The sequence below is a fragment of the Lepidochelys olivacea genome (assembly GCF_965140295.1).
Source record: "Lepidochelys olivacea isolate rLepOli2 genome assembly, chromosome: 5".
Lineage (NCBI taxonomy): Eukaryota > Metazoa > Chordata > Testudines > Cheloniidae > Lepidochelys > Lepidochelys olivacea.
In genome coordinates, this window is record NC_140415.1 from 131,245,250 (window position 1) to 131,263,114 (window position 17,865).

The 17,865-nt window shown below is 54.1% G+C and overlaps 1 protein-coding gene across 2 annotated transcripts in view; it reads right to left on the reverse strand.

Moving 5' to 3' along the window:
• The window catches only part of CHRNB3 (cholinergic receptor nicotinic beta 3 subunit), a 47,184-nt gene that overhangs the window by 14,997 nt on the left and 14,322 nt on the right, over nucleotides 1–17,865 (reverse strand). The gene's annotated exons all lie outside the window — the stretch shown is intronic.

A 17,865-nucleotide genomic window follows, 5' to 3' on the forward strand; every position in this document is an offset into this window, starting at 1 on the left:
GGAGGGGTGGGGTATTACAGGCATGCAATAGAAATGTTTTTTTACCTTTGTCCTTAATAAAAAACTAAAAAATTACATACGAGAACGACATTAAAAGAACGTTCTTTATCCAAGCACACCGAAGTTAGGAAATGCCAGATTTATGGCTGCCTGTGCCACCCTCATTCTCTTGCCTGAGCAACCCACATACATTACAATAAAGTCTTCAATTACATGATCACATACTGTGTTATCCACAAGACCCCCCCTCATTCAGTGCACAGGATAGATGACCAAGGGGGCTGAAGGGGATTGTCAAGGTTCCTTCCCCACTCTGAACTCTAGGGTACAGATGTGGGGACCTGCATGAAAACCTCCTAAGCTTACTTTTACCAGCTTAGGTTAAAACTTCCCCAAGGTACAAAATTATTTTACTCTTGGATTTCCACTGCCACCACCAAACTTTATCTGGGTTTACTGGGAAAACGTAGTTTGGACACGTCTTTCCCCCCAAAATCCTCCCAACCCTTACACCCCACTTCCTGGGGAAGGTTTGGTAAAAATCCTCACCAATTTGCATAGGTGACCACAGACCCAAACCCTTGGATCTTAAAACAATGAAAAAGCATTCAGTTTTCTTACAAGAAGACTTTTAATAGAAGTAAAGAAATCAACTCTGTAAAATCAGGATGGTAGATACCTTACAGGGTAATTAGACTCAAAACATAGAGAATCCCTCTGGGCAAAACCTTAAGTTACAAAAAAGACACACAGACAGAAATAGTCATTCTATTCAGCACAGCTCTTTTCTCAGCCATTTAAAGAAATCATAATCTAACACATACCTAGCTAGATTACTTACTAAAAGTTCTAAGACTCCATTCCTGTTCTGTCCCCGGCAAAAGCAGCATACAGACAGACGCAGACCCTTTGTTTTTCTCCCTCCTCCCAGCTTTTGAACGTATCTTTTCTCCTCATTGGTTATTTTGGTCAGGTGCCAGCGAGGTTACCTTTAGTTTCTTAACCCTTTACAGGTAAGAGGATTTTCCTCTGGCCAGGAGGGATTTTAAAGGGGTTTACCCTTCCCTTTATTTTTATGACAGGGATGCTGGTGAGTTCATGTTTTAGGAGTAAGTCAGGTGCACGCCTTGCTTTCCACACTGAGCTTTGGCACGATTTTCCACCTCCTTGCTTTGTTTCTTTGGTTAGCTTTGTTAACTTTGGATCACGTGGTACCCAGTCTGAAGAGCTGGGGATATGAGCAATTCTCACAATGAGAGAGACTTTTGCTGCTGTATTCATTATTTATGGGGGTTTTTAGGTTGCCCTGGGAGATTGCAAAGAGAGAAGAGAGAAGTAAAATCAATACCAATAATAACAGCAGCTTTCGGTAAAAGTTCAGGAGACAGGGCCTAAATAGCCCCTGGGTTTTCCCAGAAACATCCTGCCTGGTACTGCTGATTGGTTATGGATATCCGAGAATGCAACATTCTTTGGCACCTCACATACTAGGGATATGCAGCATTTGCAATGAGTCTGCCATTAGGGATGATGCCCCACTGATATCCGTTGAGATTGCTGCTACACAGCTCATTCTCCTAGCCTGCGGCTTTGACCATGTCACCCCTCTCTTTGTGTAAGGGACTGTTGGCCCCTTACTAAAAAAGCAGTGGGGGTTTTTGGTTGGCTAGCTCCCAGTACCAAAAGGAAGGGGAAGGGTCGACAGGAAATCAGGACCTTGAGACTGAGAGTCCCCAGGAACAATGGGGAGAGACCAATGCTCCAGGTCAGCCTGATTGACAGGGCAGGCAAGCTAATGATGGAGTTGTGGGGGTTCTGAATTGCCTGGAACAGATTGGGGCTGAGCTAAGGAGAGAGCAGGGGCCTGAGCTGAGTGGGGAAGCAGGGCTGCGCCAACCAGAGAGAACCAGAGAAGCAGCCCAGGGAGCAGACCTGTGCTGGGAGCAGAGCCACAGAAGCAGCCCAGGGAGCAGACCTGTGCTGGGAGCAGAGCCACAGAAGCAGCCCAGGGAGCAGACCTGTGCTGGGAGCAGAGCCACAGAAGCAGCCGAGAGAGCAGACCTGTGCTGGGAGCAGAGCCACAGAAGCAGCCGAGAGAGCAGACCTGTGCTGGGAGCAGAGCCACAGAAGCAGCCGAGAGAGCAGACCTGTGCTGGGAGCAGAGCCACAGAAGCAGCCGAGAGAGCAGACCTGTGCTGGGAGCAGAGCCACAGAAGCAGCCCAGGGAGCAGACCTGTGCTGGGAGCAGAGCCACAGAAGCAGCCGAGGGAGCAGACCTGTGCTGGGAGCAGAGCCACAGAAGCAGCCGAGAGAGCAGACCTGTGCTGGGAGCAGAGCCACAGAAGCAGCCCAGAGAGCAGACCTGTGCTGGGAGCAGAGCCACAGAAGCAGCCCAGAGAGCAGACCTGTGCTGGGAGCAGAGCCACAGAAGCAGCCCAGAGAGCAGACCTGTGCTGGGAGCAGAGCCACAGAAGCAGCCCAGAGAGCAGACCTGTGCTGGGAGCAGAGCCACAGAAGCAGCCCAGAGAGCAGACCTGTGCTGGGAGCAGAGCCACAGAAGCAGCCCAGAGAGCAGACCTGTGCTGGGAGCAGAGCCACAGAAGCAGCCGAGAGAGCAGACCTGTGCTGGGAGCAGAGCCACAGAAGCAGCCGAGAGAGCAGACCTGTGCTGGGAGCAGAGCCACAGAAGCAGCCCAGAGAGCAGACCTGTGCTGGGAGCAGAGCCACAGAAGCAGCCCAGAGAGCAGACCTGTGCTGGGAGCAGAGCCACAGAAGCAGCCCAGGGAGCAGACCTGTGCTGGGAGCAGAGCCACAGAAGCAGCCCAGGGAGCAGACCTGTGCTGGGAGCAGAGCCACAGAAGCAGCCGAGAGAGCAGACCTGTGCTGGGAGCAGAGCCACAGAAGCAGCCGAGAGAGCAGACCTGTGCTGGGAGCAGAGCCACAGAAGCAGCCGAGAGAGCAGACCTGTGCTGGGAGCAGAGCCACAGAAGCAGCCGAGAGAGCAGACCTGTGCTGGGAGCAGAGCCACAGAAGCAGCCGAGAGAGCAGACCTGTGCTGGGAGCAGAGCCACAGAAGCAGCCCAGGGAGCAGACCTGTGCTGGGAGCAGAGCCACAGAAGCAGCCGAGGGAGCAGACCTGTGCTGGGAGCAGAGCCACAGAAGCAGCCGAGGGAGCAGACCTGTGCTGGGAGCAGAGCCACAGAAGCAGCCGAGAGAGCAGACCTGTGCTGGGAGCAGAGCCACAGAAGCAGCCGAGAGAGCAGACCTGTGCTGGGAGCAGAGCCACAGAAGCAGCCGAGAGAGCAGACCTGTGCTGGGAGCAGAGCCACAGAAGCAGCCCAGGGAGCAGACCTGTGCTGGGAGCAGAGCCACAGAAGCAGCCCAGGGAGCAGACCTGTGCTGGGAGCAGAGCCACAGAAGCAGCCCAGGGAGCAGACCTGTGCTGGGAGCAGAGCCACAGAAGCAGCCCAGGGAGCAGACCTGTGCTGGGAGCAGAGCCACAGAAGCAGCCCAGGGAGCAGACCTGTGCTGGGAGCAGAGCCACAGAAGCAGCCCAGGGAGCAGACCTGTGCTGGGAGCAGAGCCACAGAAGCAGCCGAGAGAGCAGACCTGTGCTGGGAGCAGAGCCACAGAAGCAGCCCAGGGAGCAGACCTGTGCTGGGAGCAGAGCCACAGAAGCAGCCCAGGGAGCAGACCTGTGCTGGGAGCAGAGCCACAGAAGCAGCCGAGAGAGCACACCTGTGCTGGGAGCAGAGCCACAGAAGCAGCCCAGGGAGCAGACCTGTGCTGGGAGCAGAGCCACAGAAGCAGCCCAGGGAGCAGACCTGTGCTGGGAGCAGAGCCACAGAAGCAGCCCAGGGAGCAGACCTGTGCTGGGAGCAGAGCCACAGAAGCAGCCCAGGGAGCAGACCTGTGCTGGGAGCAGAGCCACAGAAGCAGCCCAGGGAGCAGACCTGTGCTGGGAGCAGAGCCACAGAAGCAGCCCAGGGAGCAGACCTGTGCTGGGAGCAGAGCCACAGAAGCAGCCCAGGGAGCAGACCTGTGCTGGGAGCAGAGCCACAGAAGCAGCCGAGAGAGCAGACCTGTGCTGGGAGCAGAGCCACAGAAGCAGCCCAGGGAGCAGACCTGTGCTGGGAGCAGAGCCACAGAAGCAGCCCAGGGAGCAGACCTGTGCTGGGAGCAGAGCCACAGAAGCAGCCCAGGGAGCAGACCTGTGCTGGGAGCAGAGCCACAGAAGCAGCCCAGGGAGCAGACCTGTGCTGGGAGCAGAGCCACAGAAGCAGCCCAGGGAGCAGACCTGTGCTGGGAGCAGAGCCACAGAAGCAGCCGAGAGAGCAGACCTGTGCTGGGAGCAGAGCCACAGAAGCAGCCCAGGGAGCAGACCTGTGCTGGGAGCAGAGCCACAGAAGCAGCCCAGGGAGCAGACCTGTGCTGGGAGCAGAGCCACAGAAGCAGCCGAGAGAGCAGACCTGTGCTGGGAGCAGAGCCACAGAAGCAGCCCAGGGAGCAGACCTGTGCTGGGAGCAGAGCCACAGAAGCAGCCCAGGGAGCAGACCTGTGCTGGGAGCAGAGCCACAGAAGCAGCCCAGGGAGCAGACCTGTGCTGGGAGCAGAGCCACAGAAGCAGCCCAGGGAGCAGACCTGTGCTGGGAGCAGAGCCACAGAAGCAGCCGAGAGAGCAGACCTGTGCTGGGAGCAGAGCCACAGAAGCAGCCCAGGGAGCAGACCTGTGCTGGGAGCAGAGCCACAGAAGCAGCCCAGGGAGCAGACCTGTGCTGGGAGCAGAGCCACAGAAGCAGCCCAGGGAGCAGACCTGTGCTGGGAGCAGAGCCACAGAAGCAGCCCAGGGAGCAGACCTGTGCTGGGAGCAGAGCCACAGAAGCAGCCGAGAGAGCAGACCTGTGCTGGGAGCAGAGCCACAGAAGCAGCCCAGAGAGCAGACCTGTGCTGGGAGCAGAGCCACAGAAGCAGCCCAGAGAGCAGACCTGTGCTGGGAGCAGAGCCACAGAAGCAGCCCAGAGAGCAGACCTGTGCTGGGAGCAGAGCCACAGAAGCAGCCCAGAGAGCAGACCTGTGCTGGGAGCAGAGCCACAGAAGCAGCCCAGAGAGCAGACCTGTGCTGGGAGCAGAGCCACAGAAGCAGCCGAGAGAGCAGACCTGTGCTGGGAGCAGAGCCACAGAAGCAGCCGAGAGAGCAGACCTGTGCTGGGAGCAGAGCCACAGAAGCAGCCGAGAGAGCAGACCTGTGCTGGGAGCAGAGCCACAGAAGCAGCCCAGAGAGCAGACCTGTGCTGGGAGCAGAGCCACAGAAGCAGCCCAGAGAGCAGACCTGTGCTGGGAGCAGAGCCACAGAAGCAGCCCAGGGAGCAGACCTGTGCTGGGAGCAGAGCCACAGAAGCAGCCGAGAGAGCAGACCTGTGCTGGGAGCAGAGCCACAGAAGCAGCCGAGAGAGCAGACCTGTGCTGGGAGCAGAGCCACAGAAGCAGCCGAGAGAGCAGACCTGTGCTGGGAGCAGAGCCACAGAAGCAGCCGAGAGAGCAGACCTGTGCTGGGAGCAGAGCCACAGAAGCAGCCGAGAGAGCAGACCTGTGCTGGGAGCAGAGCCACAGAAGCAGCCGAGAGAGCAGACCTGTGCTGGGAGCAGAGCCACAGAAGCAGCCGAGGGAGCAGACCTGTGCTGGGAGCAGAGCCACAGAAGCAGCCGAGGGAGCAGACCTGTGCTGGGAGCAGAGCCACAGAAGCAGCCGAGGGAGCAGACCTGTGCTGGGAGCAGAGCCACAGAAGCAGCCGAGGGAGCAGACCTGTGCTGGGAGCAGAGCCACAGAAGCAGCCGAGAGAGCAGACCTGTGCTGGGAGCAGAGCCACAGAAGCAGCCGAGAGAGCAGACCTGTGCTGGGAGCAGAGCCACAGAAGCAGCCCAGGGAGCAGACCTGTGCTGGGAGCAGAGCCACAGAAGCAGCCCAGGGAGCAGACCTGTGCTGGGAGCAGAGCCACAGAAGCAGCCCAGGGAGCAGACCTGTGCTGGGAGCAGAGCCACAGAAGCAGCCGAGAGAGCAGACCTGTGCTGGGAGCAGAGCCACAGAAGCAGCCCAGGGAGCAGACCTGTGCTGGGAGCAGAGCCACAGAAGCAGCCCAGGGAGCAGACCTGTGCTGGGAGCAGAGCCACAGAAGCAGCCCAGGGAGCAGACCTGTGCTGGGAGCAGAGCCACAGAAGCAGCCCAGGGAGCAGACCTGTGCTGGGAGCAGAGCCACAGAAGCAGCCCAGGGAGCAGACCTGTGCTGGGAGCAGAGCCACAGAAGCAGCCCAGGGAGCAGACCTGTGCTGGGAGCAGAGCCACAGAAGCAGCCGAGAGAGCAGACCTGTGCTGGGAGCAGAGCCACAGAAGCAGCCCAGGGAGCAGACCTGTGCTGGGAGCAGAGCCACAGAAGCAGCCCAGGGAGCAGACCTGTGCTGGGAGCAGAGCCACAGAAGCAGCCCAGGGAGCAGACCTGTGCTGGGAGCAGAGCCACAGAAGCAGCCGAGAGAGCACACCTGTGCTGGGAGCAGAGCCACAGAAGCAGCCCAGGGAGCAGACCTGTGCTGGGAGCAGAGCCACAGAAGCAGCCCAGGGAGCAGACCTGTGCTGGGAGCAGAGCCACAGAAGCAGCCCAGGGAGCAGACCTGTGCTGGGAGCAGAGCCACAGAAGCAGCCCAGGGAGCAGACCTGTGCTGGGAGCAGAGCCACAGAAGCAGCCCAGGGAGCAGACCTGTGCTGGGAGCAGAGCCACAGAAGCAGCCGAGGGAGCAGACCTGTCCCGGGAGCAGAGCCACAGAAGCAGCCCAGGGAGCAGACCTGTGCTGGGAGCAGAGCCACAGAAGCAGCCGAGAGAGCAGACCTGTGCTGGGAGCAGAGCCACAGAAGCAGCCCAGGGAGCAGACCTGTGCTGGGAGCAGAGCCACAGAAGCAGCCCAGGGAGCAGACCTGTGCTGGGAGCAGAGCCACAGAAGCAGCCCAGGGAGCAGACCTGTGCTGGGAGCAGAGCCACAGAAGCAGCCGAGAGAGCAGACCTGTGCTGGGAGCAGAGCCACAGAAGCAGCCCAGGGAGCAGACCTGTGCTGGGAGCAGAGCCACAGAAGCAGCCCAGGGAGCAGACCTGTGCTGGGAGCAGAGCCACAGAAGCAGCCCAGGGAGCAGACCTGTGCTGGGAGCAGAGCCACAGAAGCAGCCCAGGGAGCAGACCTGTCCCGGGAGCAGAGCCACAGAAGCAGCCCAGGGAGCAGACCTGTGCTGGGAGCAGAGCCACAGAAGCAGCCCAGAGAGCAGACCTGTGCTGGGAGCAGAGCCACAGAAGCAGCCCAGGGAGCAGACCTGTGCTGGGAGCAGAGCCACAGAAGCAGCCCAGGGAGCAGACCTGTGCTGGGAGCAGAGCCACAGAAGCAGCCCAGGGAGCAGACCTGTCCCGGGAGCAGAGCTGCAGCAACCAGAGCCAGAGGGGTGAGAGAAGCAGCCCAGGGAGCTGGAGGCAGAGCAGCAGCAGTGCTGGGGCTGGGGCTGGAGTAGTCCGAAGCCAGGTGCGGGGAGCAGCTGGGGAGAACAAGGGGGGACCCTGGGCAGTGGGCCCAGCACAGGGAGATGCCCCCAGCCAAGAGGCCTTGCAAGCGAGACTGGGAGGGGGCCTGTAATCCCAGACTGGGGGGGCTGATGCTGGGAAGAAGGGTCCTGCCACCTAGAGCCTGAGGGCTTGTGGCCACCACCAGAGCAAGTGTCCGACCCGCGGCATCCCTGCAGCACGGCCAGGGCCTGGGCAGGAGGCCTGGGACTTGTGAGGAACAGACTGTGAACTGCCCTGATATCCCAGAGACGCTGGTTGTGATATTCCCTGCCACAGGGCAGGGTGACAGGTTTTCCTTTAACCTTTCCCATTTTTTCCTTATTTTTTTTAATTGATTGCTGTTTAATAAATTGTATTTGCTTGAACTGTATTTAATGATCAGTGGGTCAGGGAAGCCCTCAGTGAAGAGAGAGTACCCCGGAGTGGGGACAACCTAGCCCCTGTCCTAGGTGACCACAGCAGGGTTGGGGGTCGAGCCACCCAGGAATCCTGGGCCCAGCCTTGTTTGGGTTACGAGGACTCTGTCACACAGGAGAGTGGAAGGGGAGCCCTCAACATCAGGCAGGCCTCTGAGTAAAGGAAGTCGGAGCGAGGACTCAGATCCTTTCGCTAGCCCATTTCCCCAGGGTAGTGTATAAGCCAGGAAAGTTTCCCACAATAGCAGTACATTCCCCCACTTACAGTTGCATCCCTCCACTGGCTTACTCTTCTCTACTGCACAAATATAAGCTGCTTGTCTTCGCTCTCAAGGCCCTTCACAGTCAATCCCCACCCTACCTATCATCTCTCATTCACCATCAAAATCTCAACTCCCATCACCAATTGTCCTGTGATGCCAGCCTCCTTTGCTCACTTGTTAAATTTTCAAACAAGCCCCTGCACCCTTTCTCCCATGCTGCCCCTCACACCAGGGAGAAGCATCCCCAAAACTAACTCATCTGCCTCCTTCAAACCCCTCTTTCAAACTCTGCTTTGCTGTGTTGTCTACAAAAAACTTGACAGTGGTTAAGCGATTAGGGTGCTGATACCACCTTGTACTCCCCAGTCTGTCTGAATCCATCTGTTGTCTCTTGTCTTACAGACTGTAAATTCCTTGGGGCAGAGACTGTATTTTTGCTCTGGGTTCGTAAACTGCCTAGTGCAACGGATCCATGAGTGGGCTTAGAGGCACTACAGTAACACAAATAACAACTTTCTGGGATGACTCTAGTGCTAAGAGGATCTCAGAGAGGAACAAAAATTAAAATTAAGTTACAACTTATTTCAGTGCCTAACATGTCACCTGTCCTTCCACAGGCCAGGACTCCCTCACCACCAAGGGGTGCAGGGCTCAAGGTGCAGGTTACAATGACTCTGCTACAAACCCTAACTTTAGTCTCCTTCCCCAGCGCTCAGACACACTCCCAGCAGGTGGCAGCCCTGGCCATGTGGTGGCTGATTTTACCTAGGGAACTGGGGGGCTAACTCAGCCAGGCTGGGGGAGGGAGGTTCCCCAACAAAACTCCACAAACTGGGAGTCACCTTGAAGAAGGAAAGAGCCAAGCTGAGGGATGTTGCTTCCAGGTCCCCAGAGGCCAGTTCTCAGAGGGACCCTGCATGCAGGCCTGGGACATACCAGCTCTCACTACTCCCAAAATGGCTTCTCCCCTCTCCAACGCTCCCAGGGGCAGGCATTTCACTTCCTATTGGCCAGGCTAGCTCTTCTTCCCAAGCTTTCTACCCCTGCCCCCTTCTCTCAGACAGTGCCCCTCCTCTGCGCAGGCGTGCTGGCAGCCATCCGGGCACCTGCTGTCCTCCCCCACGCCAACACAAGTCCTCTCGCTTGAAAGAGTGTCTCTCCTCTCTCCCTCTGTGTTGCCTAGCAGACTCTGAGTCTGCCCTTGGCCATGCTTCCTCCCAGGGACAGCGCCCCTCCCTGAGTCATATGCACACAGAGCCACTGGATAATTGGATAATTTCTACTACTGTCTTTGTGCTCCCCTGTCTATTTGTCTGTCTGCACATGTTGTCTCTTGTCTTAGGGCAGGTGCACACTTAAAACACTGTGCTGGGCCACTGTAGCGCCTAAGTGAAAGTGCTCCTATGCCGACGGAGAGCTTCTCTCATCGGCATAATTAATCCCCCTCCCCGAAAGGCAGTAGCTCTGTTGACAGGAGAAGCTCTCCTGTCGAGCTAGTGCTGTCCGCATAGGGGGTTAGTTCAATATAACTACGTCACTCAGGGTGTGTGTAATTTTCACAGCCCGGCCTAAGCACCGTAGTTATCCTGATATAGGTCTGTACTGTAACCCTGACCTTACACTTAGATGATAAAATCTTCAGGGCAGGGACAGCCTCTTTGGTCTGTGCCTGTACCACACCTAGCACAATGGATCGCTGGTCCGCAACTGGGGTCTGTGGATGCTACCACAATACAAATCGTAACTACTAATGATGGCTGACAGGGGCTAATGGCTGCCATCAGGTGGGTCTAGAATCTAAGACAATCACTGACCTTGTTAATGCCACTGGGTGCCAAGCACCCTCTTCAGGATCAACAGAAGGCACAATCATGCAGCTGCAGACAATGTGGGCTTCTGCCTAAAGCAATAGGTCTCCCGGCAAGCTAGAGCTAACCCAGGTAGATTAACAAGGGTTTCCCTGGTTGCCAGCGCAGGGACTAGGCTGTGTGTGCTGGAAAGAGAAAGCCAGCAGGAGTCATGATTGTCACCCTGAGAGGAAGCAGAAACAGAGCTTGAGCACAGGCTCCCTGGAGCGTCAGTCTTGGGGATTTCTGAGCAAGGAACCTGCCTACCGTCTGCCTCAACTGTGTTTAGGGAAATGGGACCTTGTGGACACTCTGTGAATAAACAAGATTACACCAAGAATATACATAAATTGTGTCACCGATTTTGCCTCCTAATGAAAACAACCCTGCAAGGCCCTGAATTTTGGCTAACCACTCAGGGCAAAAGGGCGACACAAGTAATAATCAACTAGGATTGCAAATAGGAGGATGTTGTGCTGTCTACTTTTTCCTTTATTTTATTTGGGGGGGTGGAATGGGGAGGCCTGGGAGGATTTACTGATTTCATTCCTTGGGAAATGCTTCCAAGATGTTTGAGTGAATTTTTCCATGCCATAATACAGCAGCAGTACTTCAGTAATTCAGAAAGGGCTACCTGGTACCCGCAGCGGTAGCAGTCAGCAGCCTCTGCATTACGCGGAGTATCGATGCTGGTCACTGAAGTGAGGACACCTAACATATTGCTTTAAATAAAACTATGCGCTTTAATACCGTCAAGATTGTTTTACTGATGCAAAGGAGAATTAGCCAACACATTAAAAAAGGCAATGGTCACACAACTGCATTGAATTAGTTTCCTATTGCTTTCTTGTTAAGGCTATATCCATTCTCATGCACTGTAATTAGAATTATCATTTATATTACCATAGCACCTAGATGCTCCAATGGAGATCAGCACCGCATTGTGCTGGGCGCTGTACAGACACACAGTGAGAAAGAGTCTCTAGCCCAAAGAGCTTACAGCCTAAGTGGACCAGGGGTGGGAGGGGAAACATAGAGATTTGCCACGGTCTCACCACCGGTCTGTGGAAGAGCCAGGACTAGAACCCAGGTTTCCTGATTTTTACTCAGTGTCTTAGCCACTACAGTGATATCAGCTCATGCTGGTGCCTGTAATTCTCACTGCTGATAGCTGCTCCCTGTGGATGGATGGGCACTGCCTGATGTTCTGCCAAATCCACCTAGACTGAGCCCTGCTCTACACTGGGGCATGGGATCGATCTAAGTTACGCAACTTCAGCTACGTGAATGACATAGCTGAAGTTGACGTACTTAGATCAACTTCCCGTGGTGTCTTCACTGCGGTGAGTTGAGTGCGGCCGCTCCCCTGTCGACTCTGCCTGCACCTCTCACGGCGCTGGAGTACAGGAGTCAACAGGAGAGCGCTCAGGGGTCGATTTATCGCGTCTAGACTAGACGCGATAAATCAATCCCTGCTGGATCCATCGCTGCCCGCCGATCTGGTGGGTAGTGAAGACATACCCTGAGTATCCACCACTTAAGACTGGGGAGAATAACGTACAGCCTAATACTGACAGATAGCTCTTCTTGCTATTCAGCCTCAATGCTCCATTTCTTAGTTTCATCTCATTACTCCTAGTTACAGCCCTGGGTATTGCACTAATAATTCCTCCTCCTCCTTGTTGGTTACACACATCAGAGATTTGTAGTCTGTTGTGTCCTCCTTCAGTTATGGCTTAGCCAAGCTGTACATATTACCCCTTCTAAGCCCGCTTTGTATATTAGTCCCTCCAGGACTCAGATTGTTTTTCTTGTTCTTCTCTGAACTCCCTCCAGTTTGTCACTATCTTGGGGCTAATAAGGACCCACAGCTGAATGCAGGGTTACAGATGGGGATCTATCAGAGTAATAGAGGGGGACTGCTACCTCCCTGCTCTGGGATGTGATGCCATTGCGTATGCAGTCCAGATCACATTGGCCTTTGTTTTGCTTGCATCCATATTATATGGCCAACCCATGTCCATATTTGCTGCCCATCATTACTATTAATAATAATTTGTATTATGGTGTAAGCAGAGTCAGGATGAGCTCCACCCTGACATCTGGTGGTGAGGTGTGGCAAGTTGTGGAAAAGAACTTCAGGGGCTGATCTCATTTGCATAGGCACACCCACCCCACCTAGAATGAGGCCATAACTGCCCAAATGGTCACTTTGGCTGTTGTGGGATCCCCAGTGTCTCTGTTATTGGGGCGGGAAGAATAAATTGTTATTACTCTGATTATGGGAACTGTACTTGGAACTGTACTTGGCCTTTTGTTATGATGGAGGGACTCACCATCAACTAAGTAGCACTCGCTAGGCAAGGGACATGGGTTCCAAAACTCTGTGAATTGAGAGAGGCTTGAGACAGGTATTAGTACTTGGTAGTGTAGGTGCCTTTGTGAGGGTCTGAAACACCAATTGCACCTTTGTCTCTCTCCACTGTGGAACGTCAGAGCTAATTTTGGGTCTATTAAGAGTCTTGCTACAGGTACTGTGCTGAATTCACTTTGGCCTTATGGTGCACCAGCACTAAGGCTCCTGCTACTATGAGCTGAAATTACTGAGAGCTGGGAGCACTGTGTCAAGTAGTGGGGAGCCAGAAGATCTAGCCTGCAGGGGTACTGTTCGTGGATAGGCTGGCGGAGTGTTCGTGAGTCAGAGAGTAGAGCGGAGCCCTGTGGGGCAGTCAGCTTAAGGACACATAAGGTGCCCCTTACCTCTTTCCCCCACAGGCAGGCACATTTTAGCCAGAGTGGGGAGTAACACTATGCAGATGAACTTTTGAACTCTGGGGCTGGACCTTTTGGACTTTGGGTGATTTGTGGATTGCTGGACTCAAGAGACGTTTGGGTTCTGGGACTCAAGAACCTGAGGGAAAGGATGTGGCCCAATTTGCTGGGGTGGGTCTTTGCTCATGGTTTGGTTAATGAACACTAGTTGTGGTGTTTCCCCAATTTAATGCTGATGTCATTTACCTCATGTTATTAAAGATTCTCTGCTACACCGAGACTCTGTGCTTGCAAGAGGGGAAGTATTGCCTCTTTGAGGCGCCCAGGGGGTGTGTAAGATTTTCCCAGGTCACTGGGTGGGGGCTCGAGCCACTTTTGCATTTGCTTTGATGAGAGGGAATCCCTGTGTACTGAACCCGGCCCTTGCTGCTATCAACTTGGCCTGGCAGAAGGGTTACAATGGTGTAACATTACCACCGAAGGACCCCATGCTGGAGCCAGTCTCGCTTCGTTAATCGCTGTACAAACACATAGATTCACTGGTTTTGTGGCCAGAAGGGACCATGATGACCATCTCGTCTGACCTGCTGCATAGCACAAGCCAAAGAACCTCCCCCAATGATTCTTGCACCAAGCCCACTGACCAAGTGCTTTATTTTGGAAGGACATACAATCTTGATGTAGACTCCAAGTGATGTTGAATCCACCCTTGGGAATCTGCTGGGAGGGGACAGGAGGAACTGTTCACCCAATACTCCTCCCGATGAGCAAATGGGCAGGGAAGGGAATGGAAAGGGGAAGGGAATGAGAGGAGACCTGTCTCTATTTTCCTACTGGTTGGCCAGAGAACCTGGTCGGGTGCACGGGATGAGTGAGCTGCTCCACAAAAAGGAGTGACGTAACTCACTCCTCCGCAGAGCAAGGGGGAAGCAGGGAATTATGATCAGAGTCCCAGTTTATGCTCTTGTGTGCTCCTGCAGCTACATATGTGCCATCTCTTATGCTGCGCAGGTGCCTGCATGATGCCAATCCTCAAGTGACATTTAGCCGCACAGAGAACACTGCCAGCTGGCATAAATTAGAGCAGTCCCTAGCCTGCTCTAATTCACACCAGTGGGCTGGGACCTGTGCCAATGTACCAATAGAATCCAGGAGACATAACTTGCTCCCCAACCGTCCTTGATGCAGGAGGGAACCTGGGCCAGTCCCTGTAGTAAAACAGGCCTCCGCACAACTGCGGTCTGTGACATCGCACTCCCCGACCTGCACCGATATCTCCCTGTGCTAAGGTGCCATTTTGTGTCTGCAAGGTGAACAGTCATGGGTGGCAGATGAACTGTGGGCTTGGGGAGGCTAACCGCCGCCTGGCCTGCCCCTTCTACCTGAGGCCCCACCCCTCCTGCGGCCGCCAGCCTTCCCCTTCCCCTGCCCCAGGCCGCCTGAGCGCCTCCAGCCCTGGAGCCAGGGCTGCTGACAGCAATTCTGGACCCCAGGGCAGAACAGTCAATGGGCCCTGTAGAAGGGTGGTCACCCACTCCAGCCTTAAAGGGCTTAAAACAGCCCAGGAGAGGGCTGTGGCTAGGAGCAAGCGGTTCCCGGGCTGATTGGGGGAAGCAAACTCAGCTGTGGCCATGCCCCGATCAGGCCTCAGCTGGCACTTAGAAAAGGGCAGTGGGCCAGGAGTAGACTCTCTTTCTGCCTTTAGAGGGAGATGGGCCTGGCTGCTGGGGAGCATACCTGGGTACCTAAGGTGAAGCAGGGCTGGGGAAGGCCAGAGGAGCTGGGAAGCTCCAGACTGAAAAAGCCCCAGGCTGCAGGCCTGGCAGATGGCCTAAGACAGGGTACTGGGGTTGCAGGGGTAAGCTCACCTGTAAGCAGAGGCAGCAGGTCCAAACCTCTCCATGTCTGTGATGATTGGCTTATATGCTGCAGTCTGCCCCAGTGAATGGGGGCTAGATGGTGACTGGGCAGTAGCCATATACAGAGGTGAGGTGGGGGTTGGGGGTTCCCCTGGAGGGGGAGACCCAGAGACTGTGGGGCACTGCCAGGAGGCAGCACCCCAAAGAAAGGGGCCCTGGGGTATGGGGGGGCAGTGGCAAGCAGAGCAAGTGGCCTGCAGAGGGCGCTCCGGAGGCTGGAAGAGCTAATTCCCTGAGAGACCAGCAGGAGGTACCACAGGGGTGAGTCCTGCACCGTGACAGGCCCCCTAGAAAGAATGGGTGTGGCACCTCCTACAGTTGGGCCCAGGGGAACCTTTGCTTATTTCCAGTCTCCTACTGTCTGTGTTTCTGTGGATCATTTTCTCTAATACACATTTACCAACCACAGAGATCCTAACTTTCAGCTCTTCCCCATGGGTATCCATCCAGCTGCCTTTCCCATCCACCTGGGACTCGTGCAAGCCCTAGAGCTGCTTCAGAATTTTTGTTTCTCAGATACCACCCAGCCCCTTCCCCATTATATCACCAAAGGAGTTTCTTCTCATTGGCCTTTGGGAGGATCAGGCAGAATAAACTGCAGTTTCTGTAACTGTAACTTCACTACCTGAAGGCGGCATCTGGAACTTGGAGTGCAATGTCTCAACGCTGAAGAATTCCCTCTCCCCTTCCTTCCCCAGGCCACGGGTAAGCTGATACCCTAGTAACCAGCCAAGATCCGCTTTTTTTTTTAAAAGGTATTTCCAGGCAACCTGTCAAAAAACTAGGCACGTATCCAAAGGTACTTGAGCATGCAAACACCATAGCTCAGTTCCCAGTGGGGATCCATTACAGCTGTTATTATTTATGCATTTGTATTACAGTAGCACCTATTGGTCCTAACGGAGATCAGGGCCCTATTGTGCTGTACATAGAGACAGTTCCCTGCTCTACAGAGACTACAGTCTTAAACTCAGCATTAACCAGTGACCTAAATAATGATTACATGGTTTACTGTGTGCTCATGGCTTTATAAACCCACAGCTGTGGATATATGAAAATTCTCACGATAATCCCCCAAGGCTTGTATGTCCCTCTTTCACATGTTACTCATGCACCAGTTGAAGCTCTTTTTGGAGCCTTACCTTCTTATCCATAGACTCCAAGGCCAGAAGGGACCATGGTGATCATCTAGTGAGTCTGACTCTGCATAACACAAAATAATTCCCACAGCAGATCTTTTAGATCTTGATTTTAAAATGGTCAGTGATGGAGCATAGAATCATAGAATATCAGGGTTGGAAGAGACCTGAGGGGTCATCTAGTCCAATCCCCTGCTCAAAACAGGACCAACACCAATTAACTCTTCCCAGTCAGGGCTTTGTCAAGCAGGGCCTTAAAAACCTCTAAGGATGGAGATTCCCACCACCTCCCTAGGGAACCTATTCCAGTGCTTCACCACCCTCCTAATGAAATAGTGTTTCCTAATATCCAACCTAGACCGCCCACACTGCAACTTGAGACCATTGCTTCTTGTTCTGTCATCTGCCACCACTGAGAACAGCCTAGCTCCATCCTCTTTGGAACCCCCCTTCAGGTAGTTGAAGGCTGCTATCAAATCCCCCCTCATTCTTCTCTTCAGCAGACTAAATAACCCCAGTTCCCTCAGCCTCTCCTCATAAGTCATGTGGCTCCAGCCTCTTAATCATTTTCATTGCCCTCCAATTTATCCACATCCCTTCTGTAGTGGGGGGACCAAAACTGGATGGAATACTCCAGGTGTGGCCTCAACAGTGCTGAATAGAGGGAAATAATCACTTCCCTCGATCTGCTGGCAATGCTCCTACTAATACAGTCCAATATGCCATTGACCTTCTTGGCAACAAGGGCACTCTGCTGACTCAGATCCAGCTTCTCATCCACTGTAATCCCCAGGTCCTTTTCTGCAGAACTGCTGCTTAGCCAGTCGGTCCCCAGCCTGTAGAGGTGCATGGGATTCTTCCTTCCTAAGTGCAGAACTCTGCACTTGTCCTTGTTGAACCCCATCAGATTTCTTTTTGCCCAATCCTCTAATTTGTCTAGTTCACTCTGGACCCTATCCCTACCCTCCATCGTATCTACCTCTCCTCCCAGTTTAGTATCCTCTGCAAATTTGCTGAGGGTGCAATTAATCCCATCATGATTAATGAAGATGTTGAACAAAACTGGTCCCAGGACTGACCCCTGGGACACTCCGCTTGATACTGGCTGCTAACTAGACATTGAGCTGTTGATCACTACCTGTTGAGCCCGACAATCTGGCCAGCTTTCTATCCACCTTATAGTCCAGTCATCCAATCCATACATTTTTAACTTGCTGTCAAGAATACTGTGGGAGACTGTATCAAAAGCTTTGCTAAAGTCATGATATATCACATCCACTGCTTTCCCTATATCCACAGAGCCAGTTATCTCATCATAGAAGGCAATCAGGTTGGTCAGGCATGACTTGCCCTTGGTGAATCCATGTTGACTGTTCCTGATCACCTTCCTCACCTTCAAGTGCTTCAAAATGGATTCCTTGAGGACCTGCTCCATGATTTTGCCGGGGACTGAAGTGAGGCTGAACGGTCTGTAGTTCCCCAGGTTCTCTTTCTTCCCTTTTTTAAACTATTTGCCTTTTTCCAATCGCCACAAATTTTCAAAGATAATGGCCAATGGCTCTGCAATCACATCAGCCAACTCCCTCAGCACCCTCGGATGCATTAGATCAGATCCATGGACTTGTGCATGTCCAGCGTTTCTAAATAGTCCTGAACCTGTTCTTTCACCACTGAGGGCTGCTCACCTACTCCCCATGCTGTGTTGCCCAGTGCAGCAGTCTGGGAGCTGACCTTGTCTGTGACGACCAAGGCAAAAAAAGCATTGAGTACTTCAGCTTTTTCTACATCATCTGTCACTAGGTTGCTTCCCCCATTAAGTAAGGGGCCCACACTTTCTCTGATCACCTTCTTGTTGCTAACATACCTGTAGAAACCCTTCTTGTTACCCTTCACATCCCTTGCTAGCTGCAACTCC